Raw genomic sequence first — 24,822 nt, 5'->3', positions numbered from 1 at the left:
GGCAACCTAATTCCTCATCCAACTGTTGGTGAATATGACTTATGTGTAGGCAGAGTTTCTTCAGTGAATTGCCATATTGGTTGTAACTGTGGGGCTCTTTCTATTCATACCACACAAACTTGTACTTATTGATGGAACAGAGGTGTCAGATTTGCCTTTCTACTTTACTTGTGAATGGAAAAGGAGCTTTGAAAAGTGTAATGACAGGGATTGCTAGGAATGGTGACATGTGCCTTTGATCTCACAGGAAAGGCAGGAAAGGCAGGCGTTCAAAGTCATCTTTTGCTGGCTAGTTTAGTTTGAGTCCAGCCTAGGCTGCATGCAAGCCTGTCTCCTACATCACAAAGAAATACATTACAAAATGAGACAAAACATGCACCCCCCTCCTTGGATTCTGCTTCAGTTTCTGAATTCCCACTCTGAGTTCTTGATGGGCTGCCCCCAGGACCTGTCTGCCCAAATGAAACTCTCCCTTCGCAAGTTGCTGCTGGTCAGAAAATTTTATCCCAGCAATAGAAAGCGAACAGAGAGGAAGGAAGCAAAGAAGTGCTCTTAATAAACATTGCTGATATTAATTAGGAGATGAATGGAGGAGTTGTGGGGAGGAAGGAGGAGAGAGTGACTGCTGTTACAATGGTGGAAGCCTGCAGGCCTCCTAACCAGGGTACTTGGGCTAACTTAGAAGTCTCATGATGTCTGTTCGCTTTGTGATATGGCTTCATTATGCTGCATTAGCTGACCTTGAACTCACAGATGATTTTGTTTTTAATTCCTAAGCGCTGGGATGACAGGTGTGAGCTTCTACGCTTGTGGGGGAGACAATGCTTTCTTCACATAGAAGTTATTATATGCTTGGAATTGCATTGCCGACTTGGGATTCTGCCTGATTTGCTGTTGTTTCTAAGTCGGAACTTATTCGTTCTATCCTTTGGGATGTCTTAAGCAAGTCAGAGGTTGTGAATTTGGGGAGAAAAGCTTGAAAAGGTTTGCTTTTTAATGTGATTCAACATTGTTCAGCTGTACAACGTATATACATTTTGTATTTGGAGGTTTGCTTAAAACTTTGCTTTTTAAACACACCAAAAGTGCTCAGCATAATTTAATATCTTTTTAACTTTGCTGAAGTTTTTCTCTTTTGGGGAAAAGAGGAAGTAGTGGCTGCTTAAGAGCAAGCAGCAGTAACACACACACACACACACACACACACACACACACACACACACACACACGCAGTTGCATGCTCCTAGGACCAGTTAGATCACATGTTTTTTAAAGCATATTTTCTGACTCCAAAGGCCTGTTTCTGAAAATTAAACATGTAGGTGTAGACCATTAGTCTTCACCAGAGGAGCTCTAGCCCTCCCTTGAATTCCACCTTAACATCCACAGAGCCCAGCCCACTTCTTAGCCCCTCCTACCAGGGGGAGAAGACTTTCTTGAAGTCGGAACTGTGAAGGGCTCCGGACAGACAGGACTAGAAGGCACAGAGAAGCCTGCGGATTCTCATTTAACTCTGGGAACTGTAAGCTATGCATTTACTCTCCCTGACTGCTTCCTCTTGCACTTTCCGTAGCTATCCGTGGGCAGCTTCCTAGGAGGAAGGCAGGCACGCGTGATAAAACCCTCACTCACTTCCTTCACTCCTCTGCCTTTGGGGAAGGTTCCCAAAGCAGGCTTCAGTTTCCTTCTAACTGATGAGGATTTGGTTTCCTGGGTCTAAGAGCAGATCAGAATGAAGGTATAGGTTGTTCCCTTCAGGGGGTGCTGGGAAATTGAGTCTTTATGGAGAAGTGAGCTGGCGTGCCTTTGTTTTCCATGTGATGTCCCCAGTGATTCCTGACTCCTGGACTTGAGTTGCACGTTGCTTGCCATTGAACACGTTTGGGGCAGTTTGGTGACTCATTTAAATTTTTATACTAGTGACTTATGCAGAGAATTCCCGGGTATTTAATGGCTTGCTGTGTGATGTGACAGACAATACTAAAAACTGTGAGCTGACAAGTGTTTCTGCTTTCAGCCTTTGGGTGACTTGTTACGACAGGAGAGCACGTCAAAACTTTTTTGGGAAATACTTTATTGAGTTGCACGCTTGAATTTTGAATGTGGATACCATCTTAGAATTGGGGTTCAAAAGATGGGGGGGGGAAGACACTTGGTTCTGAAATGAGTAAACTTCTTTATGTGTCTTACAATTTGTAATGATTTCAGCCTTAAATATATCTTCATCACTTCAAACATTAGGTTAAGAAAATTGTTCCTGATGTGGCTGATGGTTTAACCTACTTTCACTGAAGGCCAGTGGAGTGCATTAGAGATGTTCCACCCAGAAAGGGGTGGATTCTAGTGTTATATTTGGGATTAGGGGTATATTTTGTGTTGCTTCTGTTTGTTGAACACATTTGAAATTGCAGTCAAAGATTCACAGGGAGTTTAATTACTAAATGTATCGAGTCTGAAATTATATCCCAGATATACTGAGACCTTGCCAGCGAAGCTGGTCTCTCTTTTCATTGAGCTCACAAAGAATTAAGTTTCAATTAAGCAATAATTATGAAACACAAAGAAAAGTTTAATGGTCTTTTCTCAAAGCTTTACAAAACTTCCTCTAAGGAAAACATAATTTTATGGGAAGAGACACTTTCATTTTAACAGCGTAAGTTTTAAAATACCATTTTATATATTCCTTCTTTTCGATCACTAACTCATTTGCAAACATTTGAGAACTCCGGAGTTCTAGGACAATGAGCGAATGCTTGTCCAGTGCATACAAATCAGAAAGAAATGCACACATTTGCCAAAGGAGTGGGACATTTCAGAAACCTTTGGGTTTTCTGATAACTTATCAAGTTAAGCAGCAAGCACTACCACGTGTTGAGTTGGAGCTGCCCCACTGTCCTGCTCTAGAATCTCCATGAGCACTTGCTCACTGACAGGAATTCAAGTACCCTCCTACCACAAATAAATAGAACAACTTCCTAGAAAGCCAGTGACCTCGATTCTAGACTCAACCCCAACAATAATCTCCATTATATATTAGACCTTTCATTGTTTTCAACTTTTGATGAGTTTTTGTTTAAACACAAATATAATGGAGAAAATAGATGTAAGTTTTTTTATTAGATCCTGAAGTATATCTATATATTCTATTTTTGTCCTAACATTAGAAATTGTGTTTCCCAGATTGATCATGCGTCTTAATATTAGTTTTTATTACAAAGTTAATTCATACCCATTGTCAAAAATCTTTTTAAATAATAGAAAAATTACAAAGAACAAAATAATATATATTTATTCTTTTCTAAGGAGATAATTACTTGTAAAAGACCACTGTCTATTTATTTAGTCCTTTAGTATTTACTGATTATCTAGGATGCATTAACACATAGAAAAATAATCCATGTATTTTCATCAATTTATGTTTTTACACATTTTCCTATATACTGTATAATCTACTCATAAACTCACAAATTTGGGAGTTAGATTATATATGGCATTCTTGCCTGATTTATAATTTTATTAAAACATCTTTTTTATAATTATGACTCTATAGTTATTATATTTTTAGTAAACACTATTGTCTCTCCTCTAAGTTAGATATCACAGAGGTGATGCTAGCCCTCTAGGGCTGATGCTAGCCCTCTAAGGATGATGCTAGCACTCTAGGGCTGATGCTAGCCCTCTGAGTTTGATGCCAGCCCTCTAAGGCTGATATTAGACCTTTAAGGCTGATTCTAGCTCTCTAAGGATGATGCTATCCCTCTAGGGCTGATTTTAGCCCTCTAGGGCTGATGCTAGCCCTCTAAGGCTGATTTTAGCCCTCTAGGGCTGATGCTAGCCCTCTAAGGTTGATACTAGCCCTCTAAGGCTGATGCTAGCCCTCTAGGGCTGATGCTAGCCCTCTAAGGTTAATGCTAGCCTATTAAGGTTGATGCCAGCCCTTTAAGATTGATAATAGCCTACTAAGGTTGAGTCTATCAGCTAAAGACTATGGCTCTCACCATGATGAGTTGTCTTCAGTCTGTGCCTATGCGGAACTGACTGATCATGAATGATTGAATATTGAGATTGATTGTAAATATTAATCTAGAACCGTTCTATTAGTTTGTATATCTTAGTAGGATTCAGCCCTCCATGTGCATTTCTAGATAGAAACGAGATCATAAACCACCTAGTTAATCTCCACATTATTATTTCTTTAGCTGCAAAAATAGAAATAAAAATAAAATTCACCGTGCTGACAATTCTCAAAATATTTAACAAAATGTCACTGAGTACTAGTTAATCTTTGCCATTTTGCTTAGGAAGAGTGTGTTCATTCTTTTTTTTTTTCCTTCCACAAATAAAAATACTTTATTATAGAAAACAAGCATCCCATACACAGGATTCGGGAAACACAAAGGTGAACAAGTGCAACTTCAAAGTAAAGAAAATGTAGGAGGCAAAAGGCGGCAGTGTCCCACTGAGCTCCTTTCTTCCACCTCAGATGGCCTCCAGGAAAACTCCACCTGAGTTGAAGCCTGAGCTCTAAACTCTCCTTTTCCCTAAGAGACACCATCTGAACGGAGAAGATTCCCCTTCATAGCTTTCCTGCAGAGCAGCAGGCCTCTGCACATCAGATTTTACAGTGTCTCTTGAGGTGCTGATTAAAATAATGTTGGCTGCTGTACCCAGTCCCTCCTATCTTCCTCAAATTTCGTCATCACTCCCATTCCTTGGGTTCTAATACTTGGCCCCTGTTTGCCAACTCCTCAGTGCAGCTGTTCCTAATCAGCTGCACAAAATGCAAGGAGAGCCTGCTGAAGAGAGCCAAGCCTCGGCTCAGCTTTATCTGAGATCTTGTAAGATACTGGAGACTCTGAGGTGTGAAGTCGCCTTTCTCAGGAGACTTTCTGTGCACACAGCCTCCTACTCATTCAGGCACTTACAAAAGACACTGAACCCCAAATCTCTTTTTAAGAGATAGATCCTCTTTCTCACTTAGCTAGTAATCAACTCCAAAGACAGCTGTAATCCAGCCCTTGGTCCTGCAAGGTCCCATCTCTCAAGAATGTCCCAATTTGGGGCCAGGCAGTGGTGGCACACACTTTTGATAGCTTGAGTTGGCTTAAGTATTGGAGTTTGCCTAAGATAACACTGGATGGTATCATGCAAAACAGGCAGAGAGTACAGCCATTCAGACAGCTGCTACAGGAAGAGTGCTACTTTATTTACAATTCTATCTCCTTCTTTACCAAGTTTGGCAGATGTTCAGAATGGTTACTTAGAAGGACTTGTCTTTTAATGTGACTTTAACATTTTTTCCCCTCAGTATTAACTTTCAGCCTAGCAAATCTGAACAGCTATTGTTCACACTATCAAAGATCTTTTTGAATCCTCAGAGATTTTTGAAGAATGTCAACCATCTTAATGATACAGATGTAATTTCAACGTAGAAATCCTGTAGAAACAGTCTTCCTCAACTTTTAGGGAGCTCGTCTCAGTGTCTCATGGAACTTCCCTTCACAATGGATGAGAATAAACAGGAACGTGAGAGCAGATCATATTCTCATAGACTCATAATGAGGAAATGCTAGAGGATTCTGAGAAGATGCCTCAACATTTCTGTAGTGTCTTTCACAGCACTGGAGACATCTAGTCTTGCTTAAGAGAAAGTAGGGCAAAGGCCAAGAGCTGTTGTGTGATGGTTAGGAATAAGAAAGTTTGTATAAAGAATGCTCACATTTGTTAGTCATCAACTTTGACCAACTCATCATCCTCTACCTCTTGACTAATGGGACAACCAAAGCTGGGAAACAGACTGCGGTGCTGGGGGCTTCTATTTAGAGAAGGCAGCCTGTAGAGAAGGTATTCTGATCTTCTGATACCATCACCTCTCGTGTGTGTGTGTGTGTGTGTGTGTGTGTGTGTGTGTGTGTGTGTTGCACGTGGGGGCTGCAGCATGCTTTTTGCTGCTCTTGATGTATAGACCTCAGTGTTTTCTTGTCTGTGACTCTTAATCCACCCATAGCAATCTTTAAGTACGTTCCCTTCTCTTCTAAAAGAAATGTAAATAATTCATTGTTGACCATAAGCAGTTTTGAAAACCTGCACTACCTGTTTAATCACTTAATTAATTCAAAGGTCTTTAGAGAAGCTCAACAAAACGCCTGTTGAGTGAGCAGGGATTAAAAGGCAGTAGACTGGCAGGCCTTATTTTTCTTCTCTTTCTCATTAACACATGCAGCTGTGAAGAGTTTGTTTAGTCTTCTACTCTGTTGGCCTTGGAATCTACAGGCAACTTTAGGAATTTTAAGAGTAGGTCTTAGCAGAAAGCGTGCCTAGTATGTCGTTTTGGCATTCTAAACAAATATAGAAAACTTCTGAGTCCACAAGTCTCAACTTCTATTTTCTTATTCATTTGTTTGTGTTTCTGAGGTATTTTCCATTCATTTGAAGCAAAAAGCAAGTTCTATTGTTATCTCCTATTTATATAGTGGTGAATGGTTTGTAAGGAGGCTACGTAAGCACGTCATTCTTAACTGAGGCTGGGAGCAGAGGCAGGCAATCCCAGGTACTTGAGAAACTGACACAGGAGGTTAGCAAATTTGAGGCATATCTGGGCTGTACATTAAGTTCCTTTGCTTGTCGTGTATTCACTAAGCTGTACACTAATCTGTCCCCAATACTGAAAAAGTTAAAGAAAAAAAAAGTTAGAACAAAAAAAAAAAAAAAAAACAAAAAAAACAAAAACAAAAAACAAAACAAAAAAAAAAAAAAAAAAAAAAAAAAAAACCAAACCAAACAGCATGAACAGAAAATTCCATTTATTCTTGCTTTTGTTGATGTTGTTGATAAGTGGATGTGCAGAGCAGCCACTGCTGCTGACATTTACAGGTATGAAAAGAGAGGTTGTGGGAAAGGAACTAGCTCTCTGCCCAAGCTGTGTCCATCTGCTGTGCCTTGTGATCTGTCTTACTGCAGTTCAGATTCCCTGTTCTCCACCAGCTCTATCCAGACTTGTGAGTGTCCTCCAGCTGAGGTTAACAGGAAAACTGGAAGGGGAGGCTCAGCACAGTGCAGGGTCCCAAAGCCCAGTCCCAGAGCGACTCAGTCACTCTTGCCCCATGATCACTGATTGATGGGATTCTGTACCCACAGGGCAGGGTGACTGGAAAGATTGCAATTTCAGGGCTTTTGAACTACTTAGTATTTTAATAGAGACACATAGTGCTTTAAAGGGGGAAAAAAAGGGCATGTGACATTTTTTTATCAAAATACAAAATAGACATATTAAAGACCGATCCTGATAAGAAATACTTATTTTACCAAAGGATTTACATTCGGGCAGCAACAGAGGAGTTTCTTACATCATCTGGAGTCTTGAGGCTCTTTCTATCTCTGATTCTGTTGGACAGGGCAAAGCACTTGCATTCAGCCTTTGTAGAACAGAGCAAGAACTCTCCTTTCCCTAGCAATCGAGGGGCTTACAGTAAAGAAGGTAAATGCTTCTTCTCAAGGCTTACAAACTTCAATTATAAAACTTTTCTCAGTCTGCATATGCATGACATGGTCATAATTCACAGCCAAGGCCTGGATGCTGGGTGTAGCTCTGCCTCTAGGAACATTAGGTCAGCAAATAGCTTCCGAGTTTCAGCCGGTGAATTGGCAACTTCCTATTTGCACCATATTTCATGCCCATGGCGTTGACAAGATAAGCAGGCTGGGTGCAGTGTGTAAGCAGCCAACTGCTGGTTAGCCCCTGACTGGCAGATATTTTCTTGTTGGATTCATGGATCTGTAGTTTCAGAAGATACTGCTTGTCTGGGGTCATCTAGGTGAAGATGAAGTAGCTTAAATTTTTAGGTTCTGATGTTTCTTTATAGAAACAAAAAGGCAATTGATTCTGTGGATTTTTATGCAATATTATGAGAACATTGGCAGAAGTAATTTAGAGCAATTATGGCAGATTTAAAAAACACAGCTTGTAATAAGATAAATTAGATGCATTATTCTATGTGGCCTCTTTCATCTGTAATTATGATGGCCTTTTAACCATCAACTGTGTCCACCATAACCTCAAATAGCTTCCAGAATTCTTTTCATCCCAACGGCGTTTATGAATGCATATTAAAGAATAAAAAGCTGGGATTTTTATAATTCATCAAAGAGTGTTTTATTTATACTGTACAATGTACATGTCCAAATAATGCCTTCTAAGTATTGGCGGAGTCTCAATTCTCGGAAGTTACAGCTAACACACTTTACAAAGATTTGCTGCAGCAAAAATTACAATGTACATATGTTTCTTGAAATCAAGGGTGTGAGAGGCCTGCCTAGAATCCCAGTCGGTAAGTTGCAGATTGAAGGCTTACCCAGGACACAGAGTGAGCTCAAGGCTCACCTGGTTGGTTTAATGAGGCCCCGACTCTGAGTGAATACTGACACAAAAGGCTGGGACATACATAGCTCAGGGTAGTGTACTCGCTGAACCCGTGCAAGACCCTACTATGAAAACTAAAGTGCAAACCCCAGAATAGAAGGGGCTAATTTAAAGGTGTTAAACAGTTATGATCTGTTACTTGTATTTATTTCCTGAGTTAGCAACAACCAGGGATTTAAATTTCAAACAAGTAAACATTTATGATATTTAGACAGAACTTCCTCCCCCCTTTGCATTGTCTCTGGCGATGCCTCTCTTTGGTCAAAGACAAAATGATGAAATGGGCAACTCCAGAAGATGAGAGGCGAAATGTTTGCAGTGCACAGAATGAGGATATTGTGGCTCACACGGGCTCCTGTCAGAGAGCAGCATTTGTAAAGGAACGTGAATAGAAGCAACCATAAAAGCAGATGAGAAAACAGAGATTTAGGGTCATATGAGAGCTTAGGCAGAACTGTGGTTCCAGAGAAAACCATGGTTAGGTAGGATAATGGTGGAGAATTGGCATCTATGTTAAAGAAGGTGGAAGTTGCTCCTGATCTTCCCTTGGAGTGTGGTGGTGAAAACAGACTGTAGGAGAAAGTGGAACTGGAACAGAGGGCAGGGCAGATCTGAATACAGAAGGAAAGAATCCTTTTTGGAAGGATCCGGAACTGGTAGACACTATAGTACATTTGCCAATGAGATAATCGGATTGAAGCAAGTGTTTGATGACTCAGGAAAGAAAATCTTTGTCATCAGAGTAGAGTTCTTGTGGGAGTGAGGAGGTAAGAACCTCCCATTCGGAGACATGTGTACGAGGTCTATCAAGGGGATGAAAGGTTGCCTCTTCAGTGAGTTTGTCACATGTAGGACAGTTCCAAGTGAACATAGGTGGGTGAGATCCTGGAGGTTGAGAAGGAAGTCAAGTTAGTTCCATGAGTGGAGATGCCTCTTCATGTTCTGAGTCTGGGAATCTAAAATACAACCATGGCTCAGTTGGGTGATGTCTCTGTAGCAGTTGATTTTAGAGAGAGTGTGTCTTCTGTTTTGCTTTTTCTTTTTTCCGTTTGTTTGTTTGTTTCTTTCTTTCGTTCTTTTGAGAAGGAGAAGGTAGGAAAGAAGAAAGGAAATGATAAAGAAGAGAGAAGCAAAAAAAGGAAATAAGGAAGGAAGGAAAGAAGAAAAAACTGAAAATAAAAGTGTATTCAATAAAACAAACCACCAAACAATACCAGATCTTAAACATCAAATAAAAGCACATAGAAACCCAGGACCGTTTAGTATTCAGGTTGATTAATGCAGGTTAGTTAGTAACAGGCAGGGTGTGTCACACGTTGGCTTGGTTTCCAGTAGGCAGGAATGGAGCCTTTGTTCTTCTCATATCCCTGTTGGATTCCATACTTCTCCCTGTCTATGTTAGGCCTGCTTCTACACTTCATTGAGTCTCAATGACTTTTGACCATTTCCAAGAGCCAACATGTTCTGGAATTTGTTTTTCTCATGTACCAGTTGGTAGGCTGGCTGCTGAAATTGATTTGAGTTTTGAGTTCTGTTTGCCTCCTCCCTGGCTCCTGCTGGTTCCCTAGTGATGTACTTTGACCCCACTTGAAGTATAGAGGCTGCCTCTTGTCTATCACTTCAGTTTCAGAGAAAAAATTCAAAGTACCTTATTATCTCAAGACAGGCATTTTGGGCTGGAACTCAGTATATAAACCACTCTGGAGCCTCAACTTCCTTCTGCTGGGGTGATAGGTGTGTGTCATAACACCCAGATCTCAGAGTGTTGATGTACCTGATAAGATAGTCTAGAACTTTATTACACCAATGGAATTCTACAGTACAGGGTCGGGACTTAGCAGAACAGTCCTTGGCTGGCATGTGTGGAGCTCTAGGGTCTATCCCTAGTACCACCCAAAGCAAAAGCAAGTCCAAACTGAGACAATTAGTGATAAAACAATAATCAAAGAGAGAATCTCAGAGCCCTACTATTGGGCTGTGCTTTCTTCAACCTGACTTTTTTTTTTTTTAAATCTGAAATCCACTTCTTTTGTTTCTTTTTCAAGCACCAGAGTCTTAGGGAACAGCTGGCTACCATAAGCAATGTGATGGGTTCTTCCTACCCATGACAAAAATAATATTACTGAAATATTGGCTCACACATTTCTTCAAAGCTAAAAAAATAAATCACAGTTTGAAAAGTCCATCGGCCATTTTCATAAATTCTCTGTACATAAAAGAGCCTTACTCTGAACTAAATAGAACCGTAATGTGAGGGGTTCAAGCTATCCAGCGTGTAAGTGGAGTGGACACTCTGGTCAGACGCTGTGAGATTGTCTCTGGGCTTACTGGGAATAGCTACACTGTCCCATGCTTAGGAAGCCATTGCTTTCCCTTCCTTCCTCTCTCCCTCCTTCCCTTCTGCCTTCTTGATAGTCATGAAATGGAAAGCCATCATATACTTCCCACCTGATTCTGACCATGTTCCTTAGGTTATGGTTAACAGCCAGTCAACTTCCTAATCTGTAAAACCAAGGAGACTGTCAGACATTAGTTTTCTTAATTTTATACTTAAAGAAAGGATCGCTAGAAGCTTAACTGAGACCCCACAGGGTTGATTAAGACCTTTGGTACAGCTTTTTACTCAGGCACAAAGGTAACGGAAATATACAACTGATATTTTGAGGGAATGAGAGTTTTAAATCCTCACATTCAATCTATCTTTGTATATTATTCAAGGTGCAGTACAAGAGCATACAGGGCCAGCAAAGGACAATGGCACAGAGAGAGTGCATTTTCTGTCATTTCTGCCACAGTACTGTATCACATTGTGGTGGTTTTCCTTTATAATCTGGTGACTTTATTAAATGGATTTAACCTCGGGTTGTATTGAGGAGTTCCTTTCTAACCTTCACTAGACTGCCACAAACACTGATAATACTTCCCTCAGGTACAAACGTTACTTTTACAGACACCATCATCCTAAAAAAAGTGATACATGTACAAATTTTTTCAAAGCATTTGGCATAAAAATATATAAATATATTTTTGTCAGTACTTGATTTTTTAAAGTTTGATAGTATGCATTAAAATCTTACTAGTTACCATAAGCATAAAGTATATATAAAACAAAACATATCATGGAAATAGTCAAAGTTTTTTTTGGTGTGTATAGATTAAACATAATATTTTTAGATACCAAAAATTGCCACAAGGTTATCTTCTTAGATCTTGAGTTATTAATGGTTTCAGGTCCAGGTGTACCCCACTCTGAGTGGGTTCTATACATTTGTTGTTGTTGTCTTTTTTTTTTTTTTTGTTTTTGATGAAGGATTGAGGCTTCCACTTTTTAGCCTTTATTTATTTATTTTTTTTGAGCTTTATATGGTCTGTGAGTTGTTTCTCGAGTATTCAGAGGTTTCTGGGGCTAGTATCCAATTATCAGTGACTGCATATTATGTCTGTTTTTTTGTGACTGGGCCACCTCACTCAGGATAATATTCTCTAGATACATTCATTTTCCTAGCAATTTTATAAAGTCATTATTTATAGTAGCTGAATAGTACTTCATTGTGTAAATATACCACATTTTTTGTATCCATTCAACTACTGAAGGACATCTCGGTCCTTTCCAGATTCTGGCTATTATAAATAGGGGTGCTATGAACATGATGGGACATGTGACCTTATTGAATGTTAGAGCGTCTCTGGGTATATGCTCAGAAGTAGAATAACTGGGTCTTCAGGTAGGACTATGTCCAACTTTCTAAGTAAATGCCAGACTAATTTCTAGAGTAGTTGTACCAGCTTAAAACCCCACCAACAGTGGAGGAGCATTCCTCTTCCTCCAAATTCGTGCCAGCATCTGCTGTCACCTGAGTTTTTGATCTTAGCCTTTCTCACTGGTGTGAGGTAGAATCTCAGGGTTGTTTTGATTTGCATTTCCATGATGACTAGGGATGTTGAGCATTTCCTTAGATGCTTCTCAGCCATTCCATATTTCTCAGTTGAGAATTCTTTGTTTAGCTCTGTACCCCATTTTTAATAGAATTGTTTGATTCTCTGGACTCTACCTTCTTGAGGTTTTTTTTTTTTTTTTTTTTTTTTTTTTTTTTTTTTTTTTTTTTTTGCATATATTGGATATTAGACCTCTATTAGATATGGGGTTGTAAAGATTTTTTCCCAATCTGTTGGCTGCCATTTTGTTTTCTTGACAGTATCCTTAGCCTTACAGAAACTTTGCAATCTCATTAAGTCCCATTTCTTGATCCTTGATCTTAGAGCACAAGCCATTGGTGCTCTGTTCAGGAAATTTTCCCCTGTGCCTATGTGTTCTTAGGTTTCCCCACTTTCTCTTCTAATAGTTTCAGTGTTCCTGGTTTAATGTGGAGATCTTTGATCCACTTGAACTTGAGCTTTGTGCAAGGAGATAAGAAAGGGTCTATTTTCATTCTTCTGCATGCTGACTGCCAGTTGAGCCAACACCATTTGTTGAAGAGGCTGTCCTTTTTCCACTGAATGTTTTTAGCTCCTTTGTCAACAATCAAGTGACTATATGTGTGAGAGTTCATTTCTGGCTCTTCTATTCTTTTCCATTGATCTATCTGCCTATCTCTGTACCAGTACCATGTAGTTTTAAACACAATTGCCTTGTAATATAGCTTGAGGTCAGGGATGGTGAATCCCGCAGAAGTTTTCTTGTTGTTGAGAATAGATTTCAATATTCTAGGTTTTTTGTTATTCCAGATGAATTTGCAAATTGCTCTTTCCAACTCTATGAAGAATTGGGTTGGAATTATGATGGGGATTGCGTTTAATCTGTAGATTGCTTTTGGTAAGATGGCCATTTTTGCAATGTTGATCCTTTTGATCTATGAGCATGGGAGATCTTTCCATCTTCTGATATCTTCTCCAATTTCCTTCTTCAGAGATTTGAAGTTCTTGTCATACAGATTTTTCACTTGCTTAGTTAGGGTCAAACCAAGGTATTTCATATTGTTTGTGACTATTGTGAAGGGTATCTTTTCCCTAATTTCTTTCTCAGCATGTTTATTATTTGAGTAGAGGAAGGTACTGATTTGTTTGACTTTTATATCCTGCCACTTTGCTGAAGTTGTTTATAAGCTATAAAAGTTTTCTGGTGGAATTTTTGGGGTATACTATTATGTCATCTGCAAATAATGATATTTTTAATTCTTCTTTTTTGATTTGTATCCCTTTGATTTTCTTTTGCTGTCTAATTTCTCTGGCCAGGACTTCCAGTACTATGTTGAATAGGTAGGGGGAGAGTGGGCAGCCTTGTCTAGTCCCTGATTTTAGTAGGATTGCTTCAGGTTTCTCACCTTTTAGTTTGATATTGGCTATTGGTTTGCTGTATATTATTTTTAGGTATGGGCTTTGAATTCCTGCTCTTGCCAAGACTTTTAACATGAAGGTGTGTTGAATTTTGTCAAATGCTTTCTCAGCATCTAGTGAGATGAATATGTGTTTTCTTTTTTTTTTTTGAGCTTGTTTACATGGTGGATTATGTTGATGGATTTCTGTATATTAAACCATCCATGCATCCCAGATAAAGCCTTGATCATGGTGAATGATCATTTTGATGAGTTCTTAGTTTTGGTTTGCATGAATTTTATTAAGTATTTTTGCATCAATGGTCATAAGCGAGATTGGTCTGAAGTTCTCATTTTTTGTAGGGTCTTTGTGTGGTTTAGGAATGAGGTTTATTGTGGCTTCTGTGTAGTGTTCCATCTGACTCTATTTTGTGAAAAAGTTTGGAGAGTATTGGTTGTAGGTTGTCAATACATATCTGATAGCATTCTGCACTGAACACATCTGGTCCTGGGCTTTTTTTTTTTCTTTTCTTTTTTTCTTTTCTTTCTTTCTTTCTTTCTTTCTTTCTTTCTTTCTTTCTTTCTTTCTTTCTTTCTTTTTCTTTTTTTGGAGAGTCTTTTGATGACTGCTTCTATTTCTTTAAGTTTTATTGGATTATTTAGATGGTTTATCTGGTCCTGATTTAAATTGGGTATCTGGTATCTGTCTAGAAATTTTTCCATTTCCTCCAGATTTTTCAGTTTTGTTGAATATAAGCTTTTGTAGTAGGATCTGATGATTTCTTGAATTTCCTCACTTTCAGTTGCTATGTCTCCACTTTCCTTCTGATTTTGTTAGTTTGGATAATCTTTCTTCACCCTCTAGTTAGTCTGGCTAAGGGTTTATCAATCTTGTTAATTTTCTCAAAGAACCAGCTTTTGGTTTCGTTGATTCTTTGAATGGTTCTTTTTGTTTCTACTTGATTAATTTCTGCTCCGATTTTGATTATTTCTTGCCATCTACTCCTCTTGGGTGTGTCTGCATCTTTTTGTTCTAGACCTTTCAACTGTCCTGTCAAGTTGCTAGTGTATGCTCTCTCCAGTTTCTTTTTGGAAGCACTCAGAGCTATAAGTTTTTCTCTTAGTACTGCTTTCATTGCATTCCATAGGTTTGGGTATGTTGTGCTTTCATTTTCATTAAATTCTAGAAAATCCTTAATTTCTTTCTTTATTTCTTCTTTGCCCATGAAATCGTTGAGTAGAGCATTGTTCAGCTTCCATGTACATGTGGGCTTTTTGTTGTCTTTGTTGTTATTAAAGACCAGCCTGTGTCCATGGTGATCTTATAGGATGCATAGGAGTATTTCAATCTTCTTATATTTATTGAGGCTTGTTTTGTGACTGACTATATGGTCAGTTTTGGAAAAGATGCTATGAGGTGCTGAGAGGAAGGTATATTCTTTTGTTTTAGGATGAAATGTTCTATAGATGTCTGTTACTTCTAACTGGTTCATAACCTTTGTGAGTTTCACTGAGTCCTTGTTCAGTTTCTGCTTCCATGATCTGTCCATTGATGAGAGTGGGGTGTTGAAGTATCCCACTATTATTGTGTGTGGTGCAATGTTTGTTTTGAGCTTTAGTAGGGTTTCTTTTATAAATATGGGTGCTCTTGCATTTAGAGCATATATGTTAAGGATTGACAATTTATCCTGATAAATTTTTTTCTGTAATGAGTAAAAAGTGTCCTGCCTTATCTTTTCTTATATCTTTTGATTGAATATTATCATTATTTGATATTAGAATGGCTACTCCAGTTTGTTTCTTGGGGCCATTTGCATGGAAGGTTTTTTTCCCAGCCTTTTACTCTGAGATATTGTTTGTCTTTTTCTCTGAGATAAGTTTCCTGTATGCAGCAAAATTCTGGATTCTTTTTATGTATCCAATCCAATAGTCTATGTCTCTTTATTGAGGAACTGAGTCCATTTATGTTAACAGATATTAAGAAGTAGTGATTATTGTTTCCTACTATTTTTGCTGTTATAGGTAGAATTATGTCTATGTATCTTTCTTCTTTTGGTTTTCTTGCTTAATTATTTTCTTGCATTTTCTAGGATGTAGTTTCCATCCTTGTATTGGGTTTTCCATCTATTATTCTTTGTAGGGTTAGGTTATTATTTTTTGTGTTCAGATATTGTTTAAATCTAGTTTTGTCCTGGAATATCTTAGTCTTTCCATCTATGGTAATTGAGAGTTTTGCTGGTATAGCAGCTTGGGCTGACATTTGTGTTCTCTTAGGGTCTGTATGATGTCTATCCAGGATCTTCTAGCTTTCATAGTCTCTATTAAGAAGTCGGATGTAATTTTTGGTCTACCTTTATATGTTACATGTCTTTTTTCCTTTACTGCTTTTAGTATACTTTCTTTGTTTTGAATACTTGTTGTTTTGACTATTATGTGTTGGGAAGAGTTTCTTTTCTGGTCCAATAAATTTGGAGTTCTATAGGCTTCTTTTAAGCTCATGGTCATCTCAGTCTTAAGGGTAGGGAAGTTTTCTTCTATGATTTTGTTGAAGATATTTACTGTTCCTTTTAGTTGATCTTCCTTGCCCTCTTCTATTCCTATTATCCTTAGTTTGGTCTTCTCATTGTGTCCTGGATCTCTTGTACATTTTGGGTTAATTGCTTTTTGGTTCTTACATCTTCTCTGACTGTTTTGTCTATGTTTTTTACGTTGTCTTTGGCCCCTGAGATTCTCTCTTCCATCTCTTGTAGTCTGTTGGTGATGTCTGCATTTCTTTTTTTAAGTTTCAGTCTCCAGGGTTGATTCTTTTTGTGTTTTCTTTATTGTTTCTATTTTTATTTTCAATTCCCTCATCTGTTTGGTTGTGTTTTCCCGTAGTTCTTAGAGTGATTTTTTGTTTCCTCTTTAAGAGTTTCTATTTGTTAATTGTTTAAGGGAGTTATTCACATGGTACTCACATATCTCCATCATCATCATCAAGTATGATTTTAAGTTCGAGTCTTCTTTTTCTGGAATGTTTGACAATTCTCCGCTTGCTATGGTGGGAGAGCTGTGTTCTGATATTGTCTTCATGTACATTTTGTAAGTTCTTTCCTTTCCTATTGCCATCTTATTATCTGTGATTATACGTGGTTTTGTTGTTGGTGACTGGAACCTGTCTCTTTTGTGGATCTGAGGGCCCATGCACCCAGGAAGAAAATTGCTACTGAGTGTTTGACTTTTTATGGGCAAGCAGTGAGTTCTGGTGGCAGTGACTCTGTTGTCTTTGTGGGCTCAGGTGTGGGAGTTCTTGTGAGGCTATTCTGGGAGCTCAGCTCTTTGCCCACAGGTCCTGAGTACTACTGGTGGGGACCTGGCTCTTTTTGATCCTTTTGCCAGAGAGTACAGTACTCTCTGCTCTTTGAGAACTCCTGGTGTGCTCTCCCTGGGCCTATGTGCCAAGCTCCCCTCTGTCCAGGTGTAAGAGGGCCTATGGAACTGGTCTTCAAGCACTGCCTTTCCTGGGCAGACCCTAGTTCCCTCTGACAAAGGCCTGGGCCTTACTGTGGGCTGGAAAAGAACCTTTTCCACAAGTACTCTCTGTGCTCTGGTTAGTCAAGGCGCCATCTCACCCGGCCTGTGTCCCCGGATCTCTGCTGTTCTAGGTGGAAAAGAGCTTGTGCGTTTAGTCCGTGAGTATGGCCTTTCCCAGTAGATCCTGAGTTCCTCTGATAGAGGCCTGGCCCTTACTGTGGGCAGGAGGGGAACCTTCCCCGAGAGCCCCGCCTATACCTCTCTGTTCTGGTTACTCACGGTACAGACTCATCATCAGGCCTGTGCCCCCGGATTTCTGCTGGTCCAGGTGGTGGGCTTGTTTCTTGTTTCAAAAGGAAATTTTCATTCATAGTATCTGAAAACAAATTTGTATTTTTAAAAAAGAAATGCCTCTTTCTTTAAAAAAATATTTTATTTATTTGTTTATTTAATATATGCAAGTACATTATAGTAGTTTTCAGACATGCCAGAAGAGGGCATCACATCCCATTACAGATGGTTGTGAGCCACCACGTGGTTGCTGGGGATTGAACTCAGGACCTCTCGAAGAAGAACAGTCAGTGCTCTTAATCTCTGAGCCATCCCTCCAGCTCTAGAAACAGATTTTTAAGATTTCTTACATCTGAGAAGTAAATTGTGCCCTTGAATCTCTTCTCCATGTTACACAATCCTGGTCCCTCAAATTTGTTTTCTCACGTCTAATGGTTAAACTTCATCATGATGCCTCGACAGCTGTGTGACATGCTCCCCCAAGTTTGCACACTCCCCTTACAGTTTTTAGTTCAGTTGTTCCACTTAAAGATCTTGTTAACATCACATTTTAAAGCACAAACAAGATCAGTATCCCAACTTTTTAAAATGGTTGCTGATCCATGCTTAACGAAAAGCCAAAGGCAGGAGAATATTTAGAATGAAAATGGCTCCCAGGAGACAGTTTTTCTCATCAGATAGATTTCCAGAAGGCTTTGCCTGGATTTGGTTTAAGAGAAAATATGGGGTTTTCCCTGCAGGGCAAGCTTTAGTAAACCACAGGTAGAAAACAAATAAACAAACAAATAAACAAAGGCCCACTAGGTCATGCTGCGAATCACAAAGACACCCAAAGGGACATATTTGCAACTTGCAGTCTTCAGAGAACACACAGCCTTGGGTTCACAGCACACGCGGCGTCTTGGCACTTCGTTCCACATCGATAGGTATGTTTCCAAGGGCTTACGATGACCGAATCACTTTCTCAGTTTCTATAAAGGGGGAAGTCAGAACATCCTCACTTTGTATTTTCTACAGGTGAGTGTGGAGTGTTTTTCAGCCATCACTGTAAGGTTATTCCAGTACTTGTTTGTTTATCAAACGGGTCTTTAATCGAAACGATCTGTGTAACATTTGTAAGCAACCAGCTTGTATCTTTGATTCAGATGTAGAAAAGTATAGGAGGTGAAGCAAAGCATGAAGTCATCTTTCTTCAGTAACATGGGGAAACTCGGCAACTACTCCTGTTTCTCAAGTTTATCCATTAAGGCTACTGTACACCACCAAACTAGTCACATGGTCACTGAATCTACTGGCCAAGCTCAAGTGCGTATCTGTGTTGTATTGTGATTTTGATTAATTTTTAAAATCATTAATGTGTAATGAGTGTGCTGCTGTCCCCTAGCTAGGCTAACTTGGCTGGGCTTGTCTGTCCCTTAGGCTGCTTTTTATCAACTCGTTGCCCACACTGAGGCTGCCATGATAAGAATACTTCTAACTTCGAAATTTTACGATGCTAAAATATGGCCAGAATGGTCACTTGATTGGGCGGGAAGATGGAAAGTAACAGCCAACATGAACGTCAAGGAAAGAACAGGAGAAGATTGTCTGGGGAAGGAGGAGGACATTTGCTTTGTTTAAAGTTCCCTGGGGAACTGGGCTGGCCAGTTTGCTTACTCTGAAGTGCACAGGCTTCCCTGAGTGAGTGCTTCCTAGTGACCAGGCGCTGTAGGGAAATACACAGGGAAGCACGGAATAGTGTTCATCGGTGTGGAACCCAAGGGGTGTGCAGAGGAGCTTGCTGCATGGTCAGGTGGGGTGGCTGCCCCAGGGAAATGGTGAGTGCTGCCTTCTAACCAAAACTCTGGCTCAGTTCGGACAGAAAACAGCCAGGCTTCTCCCATTCATTGTGTGCCTAGCTCAGCAATTAACACTTCGGCATTCACAATCCATTTCTCATTGCTGGATTCTGGATTGCTATGCCTATGATATTGGACTGTGCTTTAAAGGGATGATTAGATTTAAAGAAGATCAGTCAGATAGACTATAATCCAGCCAGCCAGATGTCCTTCTAACAGAAAATCTGAACACACACACAGACAGATGGGGCATTTGGGAAGAGGGAAGAGGCCAGTGGGAACTGAGTGAGGAGATCGGCACCTGTATGGAGGATGCTGAAGACACACGCACTTCTAGAACTGTAGGAGAATGTCAAAGATCTGCAGTATTCCTTCCTCCCTCCCTCCCTTTTCCTTCCTTCCTTCTTTCCTTCCTTCCTTCCTTCCTTCCTTCCTTCCTTCCTTCCTTCCTTCCTTTCTTTCTTTCTTAGGTAAGACATGACATTTTTCTCTTGTTGCAAAGGCTTTCAATAACTCATATCCTCTGGTGCGATTTCCAAATGTTTCTGGATATTGTGTCATTTAAAAATTGTTTATTTTATGAGCATATGTGTATATGTACATATTGCGTGTGTTCAACAGCTGTGTGTGCTCACTCTTTCCCTCTGTCTCTGTCCCGCTGTCTTTTCCTCTGTCTCCTTGTCTCTGCCTCTGTCTGTCTCTCTGTCTCTCTGTCTCTGTCTCTCTCTCTCTCTCTCTCTCTCTCTCTCTCTCTCTCTCTCTCTCTCTCTCTCTCTGTGTGTGTGTGTGTGTGTGTGTATGCTTGCATGCATTTAGGTTAGAGTACAGCTTAGGACAGTTGGTTTTCTTCCTTGTAACATTAGGTCCAGGTGATTAAGCCCACGTTGTCAGGCTGGGCAGCAAGTGCCCTTCCCACTGACCTATCTTGCTTGCCCTTTACAGTCTCACTTGCCATGGCAGAATGATATAGAAAGAAAGAATTGCTACCAAGCAGGTCAGTCTTCTAGGGCTGGCTTAGACTTGTTGATGTTTCATCCTACTTGGAAGGGATATTTTAGACAGCACGGATGCAGAGTTTGCCTGAGTTTGAGCTGCCAGTTTGTCCAGTCACTCAGCCTTCTAAACCCATTTTGTTTTAATCTCAAAATTGTGGATAATAATTATTACGTTGTTAAGAAACATAAATGAGGTAGTATATGTGCATTATTTAACAAAGTAGTTGGGGGAATGATTAACATGTGTGTATTTAATCTGATTGTATCTTGTTATATGTTCCATTGATATCTCTGGGAGGCTTGCTCTTTTCTTAAGGGAGACAGAGGAATGGATTGGAGGTAGAGGGGAGTCGGAGGAGGGAACTGTGGGAGATGGAGTAGACGGAGGAGAAACTGGTCAGGATGTATTTATTATATGAGAGAAGAATAAATTGAGAAGAATAAAAAAGTTCAAAATATTTAAGGACACAGCAAGTGAAATCAATTTGACTGATCACCTATCTATTGCAAAAATAAAGTTTAATATTGAGGAAAAAATTAGTACTGAAGTAAGCAACTACTTAGATAGTTAGTAGTTTATTGTTCTAGGGTCTGTGAATAGAGAATCCCCTTACATTAATTCTCAGTGCTTCATATATATTCTGGGCTATTTTCTTCACTATGCTATGAAACATCCTCATTTGCTTATTTGTCCTTTTATCAAGAGTAATTAAATTATTGCTTCTGGTCCAAGTAGAGGACATGGGGAAGGAACTCTCCTCATGCTGTTCGGAGGTAGGGCCACCACTGTGTAATAAGGTCCACAGCTTGTTCTGAGCTATCTTGTAGAAATACAAGGGACCGAGCTAGTCGATAGAGCAAGAGTGCTTCCTCACCAAGTGTTTATACAAAGCACTGAATGGTGACAGACAGCTCCAGACAGAGCCACAGCTGACTGGAAGTCTTTAACACTGAGTCCTTCCCTAATATTCTCCTGCCCCGTTCCCGTGTATCTTCCTAGTGTGTGCTTCTCTGAAGTCCTATGCATTCTGTATGTGGCTGTGGGTTTAGAGCAAGCTTTAGGAAGGCACATGTGAGTGATTAGGAAGAAGCATTAGAGACCTAAAAGAGAAAGCAGGGAGGAAAAAAAATCAGCTCTGAAGGAAGAGCATGGGTTCCAGGCACCAGGCGCCTTGTCCTGAAGTGCTGTGGAGGCTCTGTAGTTATGTCCCTGGGCTGAGAAACCCACCTAGTTGATAACCCATGTCTCTGAGTTTGGGAAGGTACATTTCCATCTCCTAGTGAACAAGGAAGCTCTCAGGCTTTCTTTGCTAAAGTAATGTAGCTTGGGGGACATTTCTTATACATGCCTTTTAAACTACCTTTTTATTTGTTTGTTTTGAGACAGGGTTTCATTATGTAACCTTGGCTTACTTGCAACCCATTTTATAGACCAGGCTAGCCTCTAACTCAAAGATCTACCTGCCTCTGCCTCCTGAGTGCTGAGATTAAAGGCGTGTGTCACCATGCCTGGCACATTTACGGTTTAAATACCCATTGCTCATTTTTTTCTCTGCTTGTGGTTGATAGAAAGCTTTGGTTAGCTTTTGTTTAAAAAGGAGAAGCATCATTCACACCCTTCACGAACAGAAATTCCGTAATGCCTGAGTGGTTATGTATGTTTAGGGAAGATGCTGATAGGACCCAGAGACAAGTTCTTCTGTTTCCAGAGCACCTACTTATCCATTATAATGGGGAGAACCTTGACTCTAGCTAGCATTAGATAAGCCAATGGCCCAGTGCTTTTACCTTTTAAAGTCCCAATAGATTCAAAATATAAGGATTTCTTATTTTCCACTAAAAACCCAATCTTGACCATTATTAAAAGCACAAGATCCTTATAAGAGTCGCTCAGCAAACTGACCAACTTCGATCTTCTTAGCACCCTCTCTAGAGCCAAGCACCTCCGATGGAGTTGAGATAGCTTGGGAGAGCATCGGTTTTATAGACAACAGTACGCCATTTTATTCCTGTCTCTGGACTGTGGTCAGAGTTGACATACATTTGCTCATTTTACCCAGTGTGTCTGTGAGATGGAAGAGCTGCTTCCTCATTTTATACAACAGAAAGGGGGGGCGGAGGAGTGGGGTCGGCACAGGAGGAAGATCAGGGTCTGGCTCTGGCTGAGATGGCCCTGCTGTGTTGTGAAACATGTCACTACCTAGGAAATGTAATTCCTGTCCTGCTTGCCACCAGATGCCATGGCTCTGATTATACCTCGCTCTCTGTCTGTTACATCACCCTCTACAGAGAGACAGAAGTGACAAAGCAGTTCAGGCCAGACTTTTAGTTTTTATTCACTTTTTCTGAGAAGCCTGTGTCACCCCAACATGACTAACTGGGTTTTGGTCACAGCATAGTCACTCATAATCATTAATCACTTATTGAATGTCAACAGAAGCAAATGTGTGTTGGGAAGTGTATCCCAATTTGGAATATTCCAGACGTTTCTAATTATAGGGCATAGGTGGGGGGGGGGTGGGAAGTGGGGATGAAAAAAAGACCAAGATAAAACAAACAAACAAAAACAAAACAAAACAAAAACAAAAAAGACAACCCCCCCCCAAAAGAGTAACCACCCCACGAAACCAACAAACCATGCGGTTCATATCTCTTTACTGCAGGCTTGCAAGATAATCTTTCCACAGAAAGACCGGTTGTTTAGCCTAGTTAAAAGAAATGAAGGGGAAACCTTCTGTTTTGTGAAGTCATTCTAACAATTGGGCAACTTAGTTGTTCATTGTAGTAAGATTTCCAGAACTGAGCTAATTTCGGGGTAAAGGCATTTTTCTCCTAGTATTTACTATGGATAGTTGGGGTAGAGATGTCTTAATACCACAGAAACCCAAGCTATCTACTGTCAATCATGGGCGGGGAAAGTGGGTGAGAGGAAGCTGATTCCTAACGAGAAGTACACAAGTGGACTCACTGACAGTAACTACTCATGATTTTGTCCCAAGGCAAAGTGACTGTATCCTAACCGGATTCCCTTGGGACTCCTTCATTTACTGCAATGAAAACTGTAGGGATAAATGAGTCCTGTTGACATTTTTGAGACAGAGTCTCACTATGTAGCCTTTGGCTCACAAATGCACCTTCCTTTGTTTCCAGAGCCCTGGGATTAAGGGCAGGCATCACCACAGCCCCCATAACATACACTGTGTTTTAAAATAAACTAGAGATGATTAAGAAAGCCTTAAAGTTTTATGCAGAGTTCTGGTGTGCCCTTAATTAAGGTTTCTCACTGTATGCAACGAAAGCACTTAACAAAGTTAGGGCACCAACGCTGGTACAGCAGTACAAATACGCTGCAATACTACAGCGTTATGGACTTTATTTATATGTGTACAAGTCTTTGGTATCATTCAGTCTGAAGGCCGTTGGCTTTTGGCTGGAGGGCAGATCTATGTACAGAACTCGGCTGTTTTGTTTTTAAGAACATTTCTTACTAGGTAGTTGCTCTATGTTATTTTTTTCATTTGTGAATGCGTTTCTTGTTACTTAGTTATTTTTAGTTTTTTTATTAGCATGTGCCCTGATGTGTGATATTTTCAAACATGTTTATAATACATTTTGACTGCATTCACACCTCATTATCCTTAGTTCATTTCCACTTCTGCTGATTCCTTTTCTCATGCTGAATACTCTATGCAGACACGCATGCGCACATATGCACACACACACACACACACACACACACACACACACACACACTTTCATATTTTACTAACTTCTGATTTTTTTATGTAAACCAATGAAATCCATTAGGGTTCTAGCATAGGCAATTGAATAGGTTATTTATGAAAGCATGAACAACTGACCAATGGCTCTACCACTCAACAAAATCTTTCTCTCCTTTAGTACCCACTAAGCTCCTATAGGTCTCCAGAGAGATGCCAGGGCTTGTGAAACCGATCCTACACCAGCACATGATACTACACCTCCCCATCTTGTTCAAGTCCTGTGCTGGTGATCAGAGATGCTGAGAGTTCAGAAGGATGATGACCCTGTCCCATCCAAACGACAGCCTCCCACACTCTACCCCTTTTTATGGCTTTTAAATTCTTTCCACCCTCTGGTCTTCAGTGTTCCTTGAGCTTCTGGAGATATAGATGACCGTGCGTTCCGGGATGCCTATTGTCAGCAGTGTGACTAGGTGTGAGTTAGTGCAGCAACCTCTGCACACTGCAAAGTGAAGTTACTTGATCAAAACGGACACCAGCACTATTTATGGACAGAAGCATAAATATTTGTAAGGCAATTTGGCAAATTATCATATTTATATCTGTATATATACATTATCTCTACTATCTCTATCTCTAATCTCTATGTATAGAACAAATCAAAAAAACAAAAGGCAAGCCAGGATATTGTCCCCAGTAAGGCCTGTGACTTCACCGACCACTGACTTTTGA

At 39.9% G+C, this 24,822-nt stretch overlaps 1 protein-coding gene across 1 annotated transcript in view; it reads left to right on the top strand.

Moving 5' to 3' along the window:
* Window positions 1-1,442: 1,442 nt before the first annotated feature.
* The window catches only part of PLA2G4A (phospholipase A2 group IVA), a 143,802-nt gene continuing 120,422 nt past the window's right edge, over window positions 1,443-24,822 (top strand). The window contains exon 1 of the mRNA XM_080917585.1: window positions 1,443-1,522. The gene's annotated coding sequence lies outside the window, so the exon portion shown is untranslated. The remainder of the gene's footprint in view (window positions 1,523-24,822) is intronic.

This window comes from Micromys minutus (assembly GCF_963924665.1).
Source record: "Micromys minutus genome assembly, chromosome: 6".
NCBI classification, from domain to species: Eukaryota; Metazoa; Chordata; class Mammalia; order Rodentia; family Muridae; genus Micromys; species Micromys minutus.
The sequence above is the reverse complement of the archived record's forward strand: the minus strand, read 5'-3'. Positions and strand labels throughout refer to the sequence as shown.